Below are 14065 nucleotides of genomic sequence, written 5' to 3'. Positions count from 1 at the left end.
TATCACCGATTCCCTTTGAAATTGTAAAGAAATTAAAGTGTGATTTTTTTAAGGAGCCTAAGGAATTTGGCCATCCAACTCCAACACAACCCATTCCAGAACGCTAGTTAATGTTATCCCAAGTTGTGGCAAACGAGATGCTCAGTTAAATAGAAATTTGGTTCTGGAGATTTTTCCCATGGGAGATGCAGGATTTCACAGGAAGAGTTGAGTTTGAGTCCATCTATTCAACTAGATGAAAAATAGCTAAAAAAATAGCTTCGGAGACATTAGTGTGTGTGCTTTGTTTTGTTTATTTCATAATTGCCTACCGCAGATTTCTTCTTTCGATGCAGTTGTTACTGAGTGTCAGTAACTAGCTGGGCCATTGTTCTGATATAGTCTGGCAATTCCTGCGCCACTCGGTTCCAATTTATTAGAACCTGTCAAGTGGGATCTTTTTGGAATTTTTTTTAATTGATCCATTTCTTATGTAATAATTCAAAGTTTGGATGAAAAGTGTCAAAATTGCAAATGTTGAAATTTTTTCCACCAGCTCTACATAAACAATTACAGTTAGGAGTGCTCTAATCTCTTTCCACCCCCAATAAGAATTGTTTTCCTTTGCCATTTGCGAGGACAGAGGTTTGGAACTGAAGTCCTGGATGGAGTAAGGGTTACAGTCCTTGCGCCTGAGACATTCTCATACAGCCCATATGGCTCCTTTGGGAGGCCAAATGACTTGACTGAGTAAAGCAGAAGTGGGAGACTACACAGACAACCTGGAGTTGGGTGATGGAACCACTGATTTATTGTCTATTTTTATTGCCAAGTCCCAAGGGATTACAGCTATAGCATTGTAATACACAACAAAAGTGGCCAGCTGACTTAGTTCCATTTGGAGGCTAGCAAAGAGAGCTTAGCATGCTGGAGTCTGTGGCTGCACACAATCCTTTAATTAAAGGCACAAGTCCCAATTTCGGTCACACTTGTGTAACTACTGACTTGAATAAAATTATTCCGCCGCTCCACTGGTGTAACAGATCAGAATCTGACGCAAAGCATCTAGATTGGAGTTGCTAGAATAGCTTTCCTCTAAGTTCAGTCCAGGTCAGCTCTTTTGGTCTTCCTCTTATTGTTTACACTGCAGTAGCACCTACAGGTGCATAACTGAGGTCCAATGTGCTAGGTGCTGCTAAACTTAGTGAACAAACCCCCCAACCTTACGTCAAAGAGCTTACAATTTAAATAGGCCATGGGAGGTGAAACAAAAACTACAGAGATAAAAGTAACCGCTGCAAGAGCGCATTAGTAGCAGAGCTAGGAATAGAACTAGGTCTCAGAAACTATAGTAGAAGCCAATTCACTGGACCATGCTGCCACCTAGAAAGCTGATGATTCAATTTAGTAGAAGCCAATATGTAACTTGGGTTGAGGCGGGGGAAGGCCGATCCAAAAACTAGGCAAAAACTTGGTTTCATTCACACCGGACTCTTTTTACACCACTCTGGCAGTGCAAAGGAGCCTTACAACTAGGTATGAATGTAATTGCAAGTCTCATGTAAACAGTGATTTTTTTTTTTTTTTGGCAAAACCCAGGAACTGAGAACTTCACACAAACAAAACTGGAAGAACGCCTTTGCAGGATCCCTAGCAAACTGTATCTGCTGAGTTTCTCAGGGCTCGATGCAAGACAGCTCTATTCATTCATGCAACATTTATGTCAAGCCTATTTTATTTCCACCTGTCTTCATGTCACTTTAAAGTACAATTCTTACCATGAAAGGTAACTCTGCAAGATTGCCCTTTGGGCTATGTGCTTGGAATCCTAATGACTCCCACTCCAATCTGCTCACGTTACAGATATTTTTCTTTTAGCTGCTAGCCCTACAAACGTAAGGCACTTTTAAAGTGTGTGCGCACCCCCCTTTAGTGACTGGTCCACATACAGGGTAACAGGCTACCGTTAGCATTAGCAGTGCTCCATTAGCTCAAGTGGCTGAGGTCTGTGCATTAATGCTGGGGGGTTGAATAGTAGGACTTCTATGACGACTGGGGGGGTTGTTACCCAAACTGACACCCCAACCTGCAGAATGCCATTTAATGTGTGCCCAGGGGGGAGGAAGACAAATTTGCCACCCCCACCCCTCCCATAACTGATCTTCCTCTTTGCCTCTTAGGCAGGCCCTCACTAGCAGCCTGACCCACATAAGCCCCTACACCAACCCCCTCCAAATTTGAGGGTGTGGCCTTGCAACCTGGCACATGGGGTCATAGTGTCACTCATGCAAACTACTCATGGGCCCTGAAGTAGTACTGAAATGTACAAGCCCTGACAAGTTAAGCACTTGTCTATACACAGGGTTGCACCAGTTTTACAAAGTATGATTTGAAACCAATTTCATTAAGTTGGTGCAAAAGGCTGTGTAGACAGTCAATCTTATTTTGACTCAAACGAGGCTTATTTCAGTTTAGAAAAAAAAGTTACCATAAACGGGGTTCACACAGGAAGTTGCGCCAATTGTACTAATGCAATTTGACATCAATTTAAACTAGAGTAATTTAACTAAACCAAATGTACCTTCTGGTGTTGACAACCCTTAAAGGAATCCAGATTGCCCAGCAGAGCCTGATTTTGTAATTCTGGGAAGATTTCACTTTTAATTTAATTTTTATTTATTTATTTTTTGGCCAGGAAAAAATTCCCACCTGTCATTTTCACCTACTCCTGCCAAGGGAGCACAAAGGCTGGTGCTCAACTTCTCTGCATTCAGCCTTTTGGCAGCTGCAGAAATTCCTCTCCTTGTTCTTTAATTTGGAAGATTGATGGTCTTGCACATGACAGTTACATTTGGAGCAGCAGAGTGAAGGAATTCAGAGCTAAGACAGACACAATGTTGCTGACCCCACTGGAGTTGCACCAAGAAGATGGGGCAACATTCCATTGAGAGACTGTTGGCTTCTCTCCCCTGCCCCCACTCTCGTTATCACTGAGGATATCTTTGAAAGCAGCATCTTCTGCAACAAGACCCTGCCTCTCTCTATGGCCCCAATCCAGCAAAACATGCAACCTGGGCTTAACTAAGCACACAAGTGGGTCCTATTGAAGAACAGAGCTTAGGAGGGAAGCTGAGACTGGAGGGTTTAGATAAGCGGGATGGTCTGCTAGGTGGGGCTTGACCACAGGATGTCTTGATCTAAAAGCATGAGTCATTGTTGTGTAAGCTAAAGCTCAGATGCTCAAGAGATATTTAGGTGCCTAACTCCCTCTGAAATCAATGGGACTCCAGCACCCAAGAACCTCTGGGGATGTGGCTCTAACCCCATTTGCTGCATACATTAGCCAAGTCAAGAACCTCTGTGGAAGAGCCTCTCGAGGGGGACAAAGACGCTCACTGTGTTAAGGAACGGGTTACACAAAGTTGAACTGAGTCTGCAGGGGTAAGGATTTTCCATGCTTGATATACAGAGAGCCATCTAAGTCAATCTTAGGGGGGGATGAAGCAACACACTTTGTGCACCACAGGTCCTAGACTGAGTCCTCCCTGCTTCCAGATCTGTTCTGTAACATCTCCTGTAGTGGTTAATACTCCTCTTTATCCCAGGAATATGCTTCCTGTTTGTATTCCAAGGGGACAAGGCACAGTTTATTTGGGGAGTTAAGAAAAAGTGTAACTTGCTTATGAAGCATGTTACACATCCCACCTCCATAGCTAGTTCAGAGGATAACTGGCTGCTACTGCTGCTAGCTGATGGGGTTAGTCCTTCAGCTCAAGTGGCCAAGAGGTCTGCACTTTAGTGTTGAAGCTTTCTTGGGTTCATATCCCTTTGATTACACCAACTAGCCCAGGGATCTGGGAGACAAAGTGGGCTCTTACCTTCCTACCTCTGAGAGAGATGCTACAGGCCAAGACTTTGGTTGGTAAAGGTCTGTGCTTTGGTAGAGTAGGATCTGGGTTCAAGCTTGGCTCGTGGCCTGGGCCTTGATTCCTAACTAACACTGGAAATGATAGGTAAATGAGTGCGGTCTTTGGGGTACTACTTGCCTTCTTGGGGAGCAATCAAGCCAATTTGCCCAAGAGGTATAGCTGAATGAGCAAAGAAGTAAAACCCAGACCCTATGCTAGCTAGGTGTGCTGCAATAAAACAAAAGGGCAAAAGAATCTATGCTTCCCAGCACCCATGGTGTGCCCATTCCTCCTCTCTGTCCAATGAAGAGTTATGCAATAGTCTGTCTTGTTGCAAGCTGAAGTCTGAGTGCAGGAAGGGTCAGATGATGTCATGAGGCCAAGATAAAAAGGGGAGGGTACATCCATGTGAAAGGGATGTGGCAGTTGTCCCCTCTGCTGGCAGAGGTCAAAACCACAGCTGTGCTGGCTTTGATCAGCTGGCTGCAGAACAGCAGGTCACTTGGTCGGGGGCTTGTAAATGGCAGCAGGACCCTAGCGAAGAAGACCAAATTTAAAAAAAAAAATCAGGCCCATTGGCAGAGAAGATTGAGATCCCATCCCCTGCCCCCCAAATGCATAGGCTGTTCTTACATCTGTCCCCCTGTGTATGCACAGTTGATTGCAGGTTGTTGTTGCTCAGATTCACTCAGTCTATGCACACTTCTCTACAAGGATTTTGGTGCTGGTGAAAGGTGCTGGGTTCACATCCCTGGACATTCTGGGCTTATCCAGCTTCCCTCATGCACCCCATCATTCTGCCTGACCCCTGTCCTGGAAGAACCAGTCATCAGGGAGAAAGGGGACTTCACTCTATACAACAGAGGTTCACATAGGACTCAGACCAAGGGCTGGGCCTCTGTGCAAGATCAAAATTGACTATCCCTGAGCAACAAAGACTCAGGAAATACTGAGAAGGCACAACAAGATTAGGCATAGTGGTTTGTTTTTGCGTGCTCGCTGTTATAAGAATGCTCTAGCCTGTACATATGGAAGCTAGTCAGAGAACGTGCCAGCAGATGGTGTTCAGGAATACAAAGCATGGTTCACTAGTTTTGTAGGCAGAATAAAAGTGGAACCAGACGCCTCTGTGCAGAATCTTACCTGCAGCCCTTTAACATTCCCAGCTGTCCATCTGGCATCTTCCACGTGCCCTGAATTCACTCAAAGACTGAAATAAAACAAGCAAACAAAGACGTCAGGGCTGGAATCTCTTGGGTCATCTTTCTAGCAAAGGGCAAAAGGAGGAAAAGGGTCGGTGCTGCAGGCCCAGACGCTGATCTATTGCCAGGAAATTACATAGTTTAATGGATGTACAGCCCTTTAAACAAAGGCTAGTGCATAGAAGGGATTTGCTCCTCTGTAGCCCTGTTCTCCAAGTAGGTTCCACTCACAGGCAGGCTTGGAATGATCGATGGCAAACAAATGGGCAAAGAACAACAGAAATTGGAATCGCAGAGGGCAGAAGATATAAAACTTATTGGACAGAGCTGCAGGGCCTTGAGATTATGGATTTCCACTTTCCTGAAGCCTGCTTGGTCGTCACAGTGGCTACTGCCCTGTGCTCACAACCTGAGCTATAGATATAAATACCTGAGCTTATTTCTATAAGCCCTGGGAGTCTAGGCAGAGGTGGGGTAAATTCTATTCTTCCTTCATTTTAATTGCTTATTATAGAAGAACATCTGAATATATATTGATCCTCAGATGAAAGCACAAAGAATTGTTACTGCCACTTATAGCTATCAACAAGTTACAATTCCTTCCCCCGCCCTTGGCAGCCTATTCTGAATGAACTGAGGCAGCTCATAGGATGTTGGTACTGCAATGAGGTAGGCATTTAAGAGGACTCATGTGCATGAGGTCAATAATGATTGCTATCCTCATGCAACAGGAGTGGAAACAGACTGATGATAGGACTTGCACAAGGCTAGGAAAGGAAACAGCATCTGAAGCATAGTTCAGTATGATACTTAAAGGTAGGTTGGTGTTTAAGCATGTGAGGACTCCCAGTCCTCACATACTTAGTACCTGGTTGAATTGGTGCCTCAGCTGAGAGTACATGTCTGGCATTCCTGGCTCCCCATCTTGCACTGAGTACCTCTCTCTTTACAGAGAAGTAGGGCATTATTCAGACTCCAGGTGGATCCATGTGGATTTAATGGGGATCTAAAGTTTGCCTCAATGAGAGTGGAGTAAGGTACTGAGATGCAGGCACAATGGGCTGCCTTTACAGCTGTCTAATTGCACAATTCCCAGGTGATCTTTGGCAGCCTGGCTGGACTCAACTCAGACACGGATTTCCATGGCATGGGATGATTTTATTTGTCCCAAATAATGAAGCATTTCCTCTACTCTGAGGAGGTGGTTTCTTTAAATGGGGCCAAACCCAAAATTTTCTTCAAACACCCAATGGCTGCTCTGCACCATTGGGAGCTGGAAGGTAATTGCTGTGGCCTGGACATAGAATGTTTCCCCCAAAAACTACCGTGGGCCATAGACAAGGATCCATCAGCACAGGAATAAGTGGTCTCAGTGGGGTTACACATTGGCCTGGAAAATGTAGGAGCTTAATCACAGGAGATGCTCAGGGAGCTTTAGGTCTGCATGGTTTGTTAATCCCAGTCCAAAACTTGTGTGGGCTTCCTAAAAAACCCACTCCAGACACTAAATCCCCTACAGACTTATTTTCTTGCTGATTTTTTGTTGGCAGAACTGAGCCCTCTCCCGCCATCCCCCTTTTTTAGCATCCATCTAACACTTTTTCTATCATCTGCAAATTCTACAGCCAGCCTTTTTCTCCCATCTACCAGCTAAACAGAGTTGGGCAGGGATCTCCAAGGGAATGGGAAATCTACAAAGTGTTCAAGGAAATGCCAGCAATGACTCAGAGGGGGTAGGTGGGAACGGTGTAACTGAGTCAGTACTCAGGAGGGAGCTGGGAGCCGGGACTAAACTGCTGGAAGTTCCATTTGTTTTAGATCTCAGCTGAATAAGCACCAATAGCAGTCATTAAAACAATACCATGGGACTTTCCGAGTGTGAATGTTACTCCTTATTACAAGCATCTTTCCTTGGTGGGGGAGATTAAGCATAGGATCAAGAATAGACAGACCTGGGCTCTGTTCCCAGGTATGACATTGACATGCACTATTACTTAAGAGGCTCCGTTTTTACTCTGTTTGTAAAACCCAAGGCACATGCTATAACCATGCAGAAAACACACAGTCTGTCTCACCTTATTGCTCAGGGAGCAGTAGAAGTGGCCAGCACTCCAATATCACGCAACTATGTAAGCCTTAATCATGTGTGGATGCCAAGAATTTTATGTGGCAATTAGCTGATCTCTCTTGCTGTGTCTAATGCAAAATGCCGGGAGGGGCTGTAAGGAATTTTGAGACAACAGCCAAGTCTCAAGTATTTAGTTCAAATCTAGCCATATCTCCATCCTAGCAGAAAACCAAGTGCCACCAGAAAGATCACACAAGACGCTGACCTCACACAAGCTATAGCCCAGTTTCTGCACTGAAGATTCAGATGAATGCAGAGGAACAAACAAGGCAGTGTGGTCTAATGGCAAGACCACTGCACTGGTTCTATTCTCGGCTCTGCTACTAGCTTGGCTGGTGATGCTGGGTGACTCTCTGCACCTTGGTTCCCACTCCGTAAAGTGAGGGCAATGATACTGATCTCCTTGGAAAAGTGCTTTGAGATCCACAGAGGCAAAGTATGCCATAAGATCATCAGTGCTTTGCAAGGCTTAGGCAAACTGAATGTCCAGTCTTGTAAAATTCAACCATGTGAACAACCATCAGCTCCTTGGGCACCATTATTCTGTGTCCATACAGTGCCTCACTCAATGGGGCCCTGGTCTTGGGTGGTCCCTGTGCACTACCACACACATTATTAAAGTAACCATTCAGAGCCCTGTACAAACCAGAGATAATCAGTCTTCCAGACACCTATGTATGGTGGGTAGGAATGGCTAACTCCCCTTTTGCAGTGGGAGAGTTTGAGGCTCAGAGAGGTTGAGGCCAACATTTTCAGACATGGATGCTCTCAAAAAAACAGGAGCCCACCAATCATAACAAGCTGAACTTAGCAACTTTAATGGCAAATCACTCAAAGGATGACCCCTAGTCCTGACCTATGACACCCCTGCAATCCTGTTCCCAACCTTCTCTTTGGCAGAGACTGTTGGTCATACCAGTCGCTGCACAGATGTGCAAGGGTTTTTCATCTACACACAATTTTTGCACAATTAATGAAGTCTGTAAAAACCTCAAACAAATTATGCTAATGAAACCACATGTGTTGTACCAATTTAAAGGGCTCTTTCTACCACTATACTTAGGGCTTGTTTCCACACAGGCTCTGCATTAACTAAAAATAGGGACTAGGGTGAAATTTACCACCCAAGTTCATTTCCACATGCAGCCTAAATAAAACTTGACCTCCCAGCTCTGGAAACAAAGTGTCCTAAGGGCCTCATACAGTTGTCATTGAGATCAGTGGAAGTCCTTCTAGTCACTTAAGTGCGAGTTAGATCAAGCCATGGAGCTGCAAAACATAATTGCATCACCTGGCTCCCTACACGGAGTATTGTTCCTATGAGATAAGGCAGTAAAATAGAAGAATTTAATCTTCAAATGTTGCCATGTGTTTGACAACCTGGGGATCCTCCCCTTCCAGATTCCTGCCTATGACTTTTGAACAGCTAAAGAAGAGATGACTCCCAAAGAATCCAGCCCAGGGTTTTACGCCAAGCCCGGTGCATGCTGGAAAAGGACTTTGGGAGTTAGTCCTTGCTGTGTGGATACCCTGGCAGTGCAGATCTGATCAATGAAACTCCTAATCATGGACCTCCCTACTGAATGTTAATGCTTTGATGCAATGTGCCTGGCAGTATGTTTCCGTCCCCTCTCTTTTGCAAGCAGGTAAATTCAAGATCCCAAGGAGGAGGATGGAGATTACTCTTAGAGGAGCACCAGCAACTGTCTGTTCATAGATGCACATGAACAGTTGACCTCATGGGTGCAAACTTTTGTTTTCTCAAATGCCACAGGGACATTAATACATCAACATGCCACTCACATTACATCAGCTTTTACTTATTCGGAGTCCAAACAGCTCAGTCTTGCATTGCTAAAGGCCTCTCCCCACCTCCCACCAATGAAACTTGATGCTCCTATTACACCCCAGCAAGGGCAGTTAGACCTTTCTGCAAACACATTGGAACAGTTAGGAAAGACCTGACTTGTGACCTGCCTAGACCTTCCCTGCTTTGACATGTATCATGCTGGGAGCCCTCCTTACACCCCAGCCCCCCTTCCCTGCAGCCTGGAACTCCTGCACTGATGAGGCAGAAATTTATGGCCGAGAAAACAGCAGTGAATATTTCAATCTTATTGCAGGCATATAGCCAGGCATGTCCATTCTGGAACTGTGCCCCTTACTGTTTGAGTGTGCTACTGAGATGAGAGACTGACAGACATGGAGCTGGCCCCTATAACTATCACATAGGGTCGGTCTACACCATGGGTATGATTGCCTCTTGTATAGACAAAGCAGAGCTAGATGTACACTAGCTAGCTTGGGTCTCTGAGCAGTGAAGCTGTGGCAGCAGGCACTTCATACCTGGCTGAATAAACCCACCCACAATCCTGGGTAATTACTCCCAGGATTCGTCTGCAAAGAAGCTACTTGGGCTGCAGTCACACCTGTGATTGCAGCATCCACAAAGGGTTTTTGATACAACTCGGGAAGTGCAGAGCCTTTACCCACAATCTGCACTGAATCCAAGGCCTCAACAACCAAAGCAGGGTGTTGACCTTTCTTCGGCTCATTTGAAATGGCCGACCCAAAGCCCCGTCTGATTTCCATGCTCTATTAAAGGCAAGACAGAGGATGCACATTTCCCAACTCAGTGAAATTCAGGCATGTAAATGCTCATTTGCACATGCGGTTACAGGGACATTACATGTAATCCATGCCTACAAATGTAGGCATGAAATCCTGGTCCCATTGATCTCAATGGGAGTTTTGCTCTGAGCGCATGCCACAAACCACCACCAACTGGAAATGTTGGTCCTAAAGATCATGCATACTATTTTATGCAAGTGTCCTTGCTCAGGGTCTTCCCATTCCATGCCCTCACTGGTATGCAGTGTCCTTATTAAGCCTTATGTACTAATTGCCTAGTACCTTCCCATCCCAGAAGTGGCTGCATTTCAATGGCACATGGGAGGATTTTGGGATCTAGCCCTATAAAAAGGCAAAGGTTTGTGGATAGTTTTAAGTTGTCCCCATTTACATTAGTTTTCGGATTCTGGGTCCAGCCATCCATGTTTGGTACCTTACTTCTAGCAGTGGCCAACATCCGCTTCATCAGAGCGAGAGGGAATATGGATCTGCCAGACACATAAGCCAACTGTGCAGTGATGTATAGAAGGGAGCTAATGACACCTGCAGAGATCAGCTTATGCCCTGAAGCACGAGATTTGATCACCCTTCTCTTAACATGCATTACATGGCTACAGGTGTCATTAACCCTCATAACATTCAGATCAGCATGAACCTGGGTATCAGGGAAGCTGATTTACATCGTCAATTCTAAATCCCCCCCACCCCACAGCCAAGAAGAACGATAGAATCTCCAGGGTTATAACTAGGAGTGTGGTGGATCAGGTGCATCTGGAGCAATCACATGGGAAAGCGACACAGTTAATTTGATTTATTCTCTTGTCCATTCAAATCCAGCCCTTTAGAGAGTTGGGGCCTGATTTGCCTCTTATTTACTCCACTTTCACCCTGCTACAACCCTGCCACTGACCTCAGTGTAAATGTGGGACATCAGACCCATGTACTTCAGATCTGGGATGACAAAGGCAATGCTACGACACAAGGGTCCCCCATGCTCCACCCTGCTGCACTGTCCCTACACTATGGTTCTACCCCTGCACAAGCTATGGTGGCATGAGGCCCTCCTTTCCCAGAGGGATGTAGATAACAGCATGGCCCCTTTTCTCTCCCAGTAGCCAAGGGAGTAGAAGGTTCCATGCTCTCAGAAGTAGCAGCAGAGGGAGCCCCAAGCACTTACTCCAGCATTTCCCAGAGCAGTGGGTCATGGGGTGTTAAGTTACTGGGCCAGGCTCTCTGCAGACCCGGGCAGAAGACCCTGCAGCAGTTAGACTTGGGTCACATTTGCAAATGTTTGTTTGCCACCACATGTGCTATAAATTTAATTTAAAATGAAAGCGGAGATTCTGACATACTCATGTGACTCTAGGAACGAAGGTCTCAGACAGGGGCCGATAAGGCTTGATGAAAGTACAGGGACTGTGTTTATCCAGAGCTGTAATCCTGGATGGGATTATTGAGCTCGTTTGGGGACCAATTATAAATAAGGTTTATAACAGCACTTTTCTTCCAACTACCTCAAAGCACTTTATTATTAAGCCCCACAATGTTCCTGTGAGACTGGATAACAGCCACCTATCTACAGACAGGGAAACTGAGGCACAAAGCGATTAGAGTGACATGTCCGAGGTTTCACTCGCACACAGTCAGTCGTAGAATAAGGACTAGAACCCAACCCACCTAAATCCCCTTCTCATGCGCTAACCACTCTGCCCTGCTATCATTCCATAGCGGCAAAGGATATCGCAAAAACCACGAAACATGCAAAAAGACATCACCGGAGCGTATAGCCATTTACTCCGACTATAAACGGCCTGGAATAATCATAGCCTGCCAGAGCAAGCCAGTGAATAACCACAGCATGAGCACTGCAAATGCTCTACCTAGTTACCCTCCTAGCTTGCCAGGCCAAGTCCCCAGAATGCCACATTTCCATTTTCTTCCCCCCCACTCCAAACTTTTTATCCAAGCCCTTCCCTCATTCCTGCCTCCCTGACGGCAGATCCTGGGGCCTGACATTATATTTCTTTGCAGCTAATAGACACTGAAATCATCCAGCGAACTACTCCTGAGCCATTTGAACAAATGGTGACAAAATCTCCTTTATATTTATAGCCCTGGAGATGGGTTAGCAGGCCTGGGAATACTGCCTGCTAGTGTTCTGCTCTTCCCCAGGCAACTGGAGTGAAAGGGGCCCAGATCGGGTCAGCTTCAGGGACTAGCTGGAGGGGCTGAGGCCTAGCTGGGCCTACCAAGCCCATGCTGGATTGATTATGGGCAGGAAGTGAAACCTGACATTGTTGACACCTAACACCCCCCCCCCCCATATCCTGTCTCCTAGACGAACGATGAGAGTAAAGATATTGCGTTTTCAGCGGCCGTGACATTTTTATACCTTCTAGCGAAAGGAGGAAACTGTGCCGGGCGGGGCGGGGGGGTGTTTGTTATTGGGAAACTATTGAAGAGGCCAAGGGAATGCGGAACTGGGTGACAGCGTTTCAGGAAGATGGAGGGGATTCAAGTCGGAAGTTGCAGGAGGAAGGAAACATTTTCCTTTTAATAAAGCCAAGTGAATTCCCTCGCTCCCAGTCCCGAGGTGAAGAGTAGTTTAATAACAAACAAACAAACAAACCAACCAAAGCCAAAGAATACACAACAGGGAGAGAAAAAGCAGTCAAACATTCAGTTGGTAATCTTTTCAGAGGAGGAAGGAAAGGAGGTTACATCGAGGGTTATTTCGGAAAGGAGCCTGAGACAGGCTCTAGCTGGCAACACAACTGTGCTCGCACTAAGATCAAGAGATGTATTCAGTTACCTGGCCCTCCATGCCACCCCCAGTAGCACAAAGCAGTCAGAAACCTGCCCCAATATGCCAACTGAGAAAAGTCCATTGATATCACACCCCAGAAGTACTTGAATCAATCAATTTTGCTCAAACTTTAAAGGAAAAAGGCACACAAGGACACAGACTATGCCCAGAGAAATCCAACCTTAAAAGGAATTGGTCACAGTTAGAGAATCTGAAAACAGGAAGTTAGAATGGGAATTGTACAGGGGTCCTGATGAGGTACTTGCTATAATAATACCAATAGATGCGATGCAGCCCTTCCCAGCCACCACTTCTGGGGCACCCACAAGTTGGGTTCTACTTACCCCCAACTCAGTGTCAGGACCCTAACAAGGGCAGCCTGGGCCAAGGGTCAGAGCAGGGTCAAACCTGAGGCTAGGAGTAGTAGAGAAGGTCATAGGCAGGTTCCAAGCCAGGGTGGATATCAAGGGTCAGAATCCAAGTCAGGAGGCAAGGTCCAAATCAAGCTAATGGGCAACACCAGAAGTTCAGGAACAAAGTAGTCATAGCAGCTACAAGAGAGCTACACTATTGCCTGAGACTTTTTGGAACACCCCTTGGGTTTATATAGAGCAGAGAGCCAATCAGGAGCCATGAGGCTGCTGCCTGTCAGACCTCTTGAGGCAGGACTTCCTGCGGTCTGTGTCCATGGTGGGTCATGGGCAGTGTAGCATAAGGCATCTGTAGCTGGGTAGCAGTGTGGAGCGATCTACTGCCTGGTAGTTCTGCAGGCCTGGGTTCTAGACTGTGGGGTCTTATACTCAGAACAGCCAGATCATCTGCTTCTGAGATATGGGCTGCTACCAGGGGGTTCTTCCGTGGTACCTCCTGACTTAAGGTCTAGATTCAGTTGTGCATATGTTCTTAAGTGTTTTGCTGGCGAGGTGCCCCCTTTGCTGAATCAAAGCTGATAGTCCTTCAAAAAAGAATTAGAAGAATTCATGGAGGATAAGTCCATCAGTGGTTATTAGCCAAGATAGTCAGGGATGCAACCCCATAATCTGGGTATCCCTAAGCAGCTGAGTGCCAGAAGCTGGGCGTGGACAACAAGGGATGGATCACTCAATAATTTCCCTGTTCTGTTCATTGCCTCTGAATCATCTGGTGAAAGACACTAAAAATAGGTGATATAGTCATAACATATGATGACTAAATACTCTCATCTCCAACAGTAACTAAGGATGATATTAAATGGCAGCTACTAAAGTTAGACATTTCTAAATCAGTAGGTCCAGATAACTTACAACCAAAAATTTTAAGAGATCTGACTGAGAAGCTCCCTGGACAAAAAATATGGATTTTCAATAAGTCTTGGTACACCGGGGAAGTTTCAAAAGACTGGAAGAAAGCTAGCGTTGTGCCAATATTTAAA

General features: G+C 45.7%; 1 long non-coding RNA gene across 1 annotated transcript; it reads right to left on the bottom strand.

The window, feature by feature from the left end:
• Positions 1–555: 555 nt before the first annotated feature.
• LOC119846677 lies at positions 556–13232 on the bottom strand. Its single transcript, XR_005289940.2, has 3 exons — positions 13063–13232; positions 5031–5097; positions 556–4421 (listed from the first exon to the last, which is right to left on the bottom strand). It is a non-coding gene; the product is annotated as an uncharacterized LOC119846677 (long non-coding RNA).
• Positions 13233–14065: the final 833 nt, after the last annotated feature.

This window comes from Dermochelys coriacea, chromosome 22, assembly GCF_009764565.3.
Source record: "Dermochelys coriacea isolate rDerCor1 chromosome 22, rDerCor1.pri.v4, whole genome shotgun sequence".
NCBI classification, from domain to species: domain Eukaryota; kingdom Metazoa; phylum Chordata; order Testudines; family Dermochelyidae; genus Dermochelys; species Dermochelys coriacea.
The sequence above is the reverse complement of the archived record's forward strand: the minus strand, read 5'-3'. Positions and strand labels throughout refer to the sequence as shown.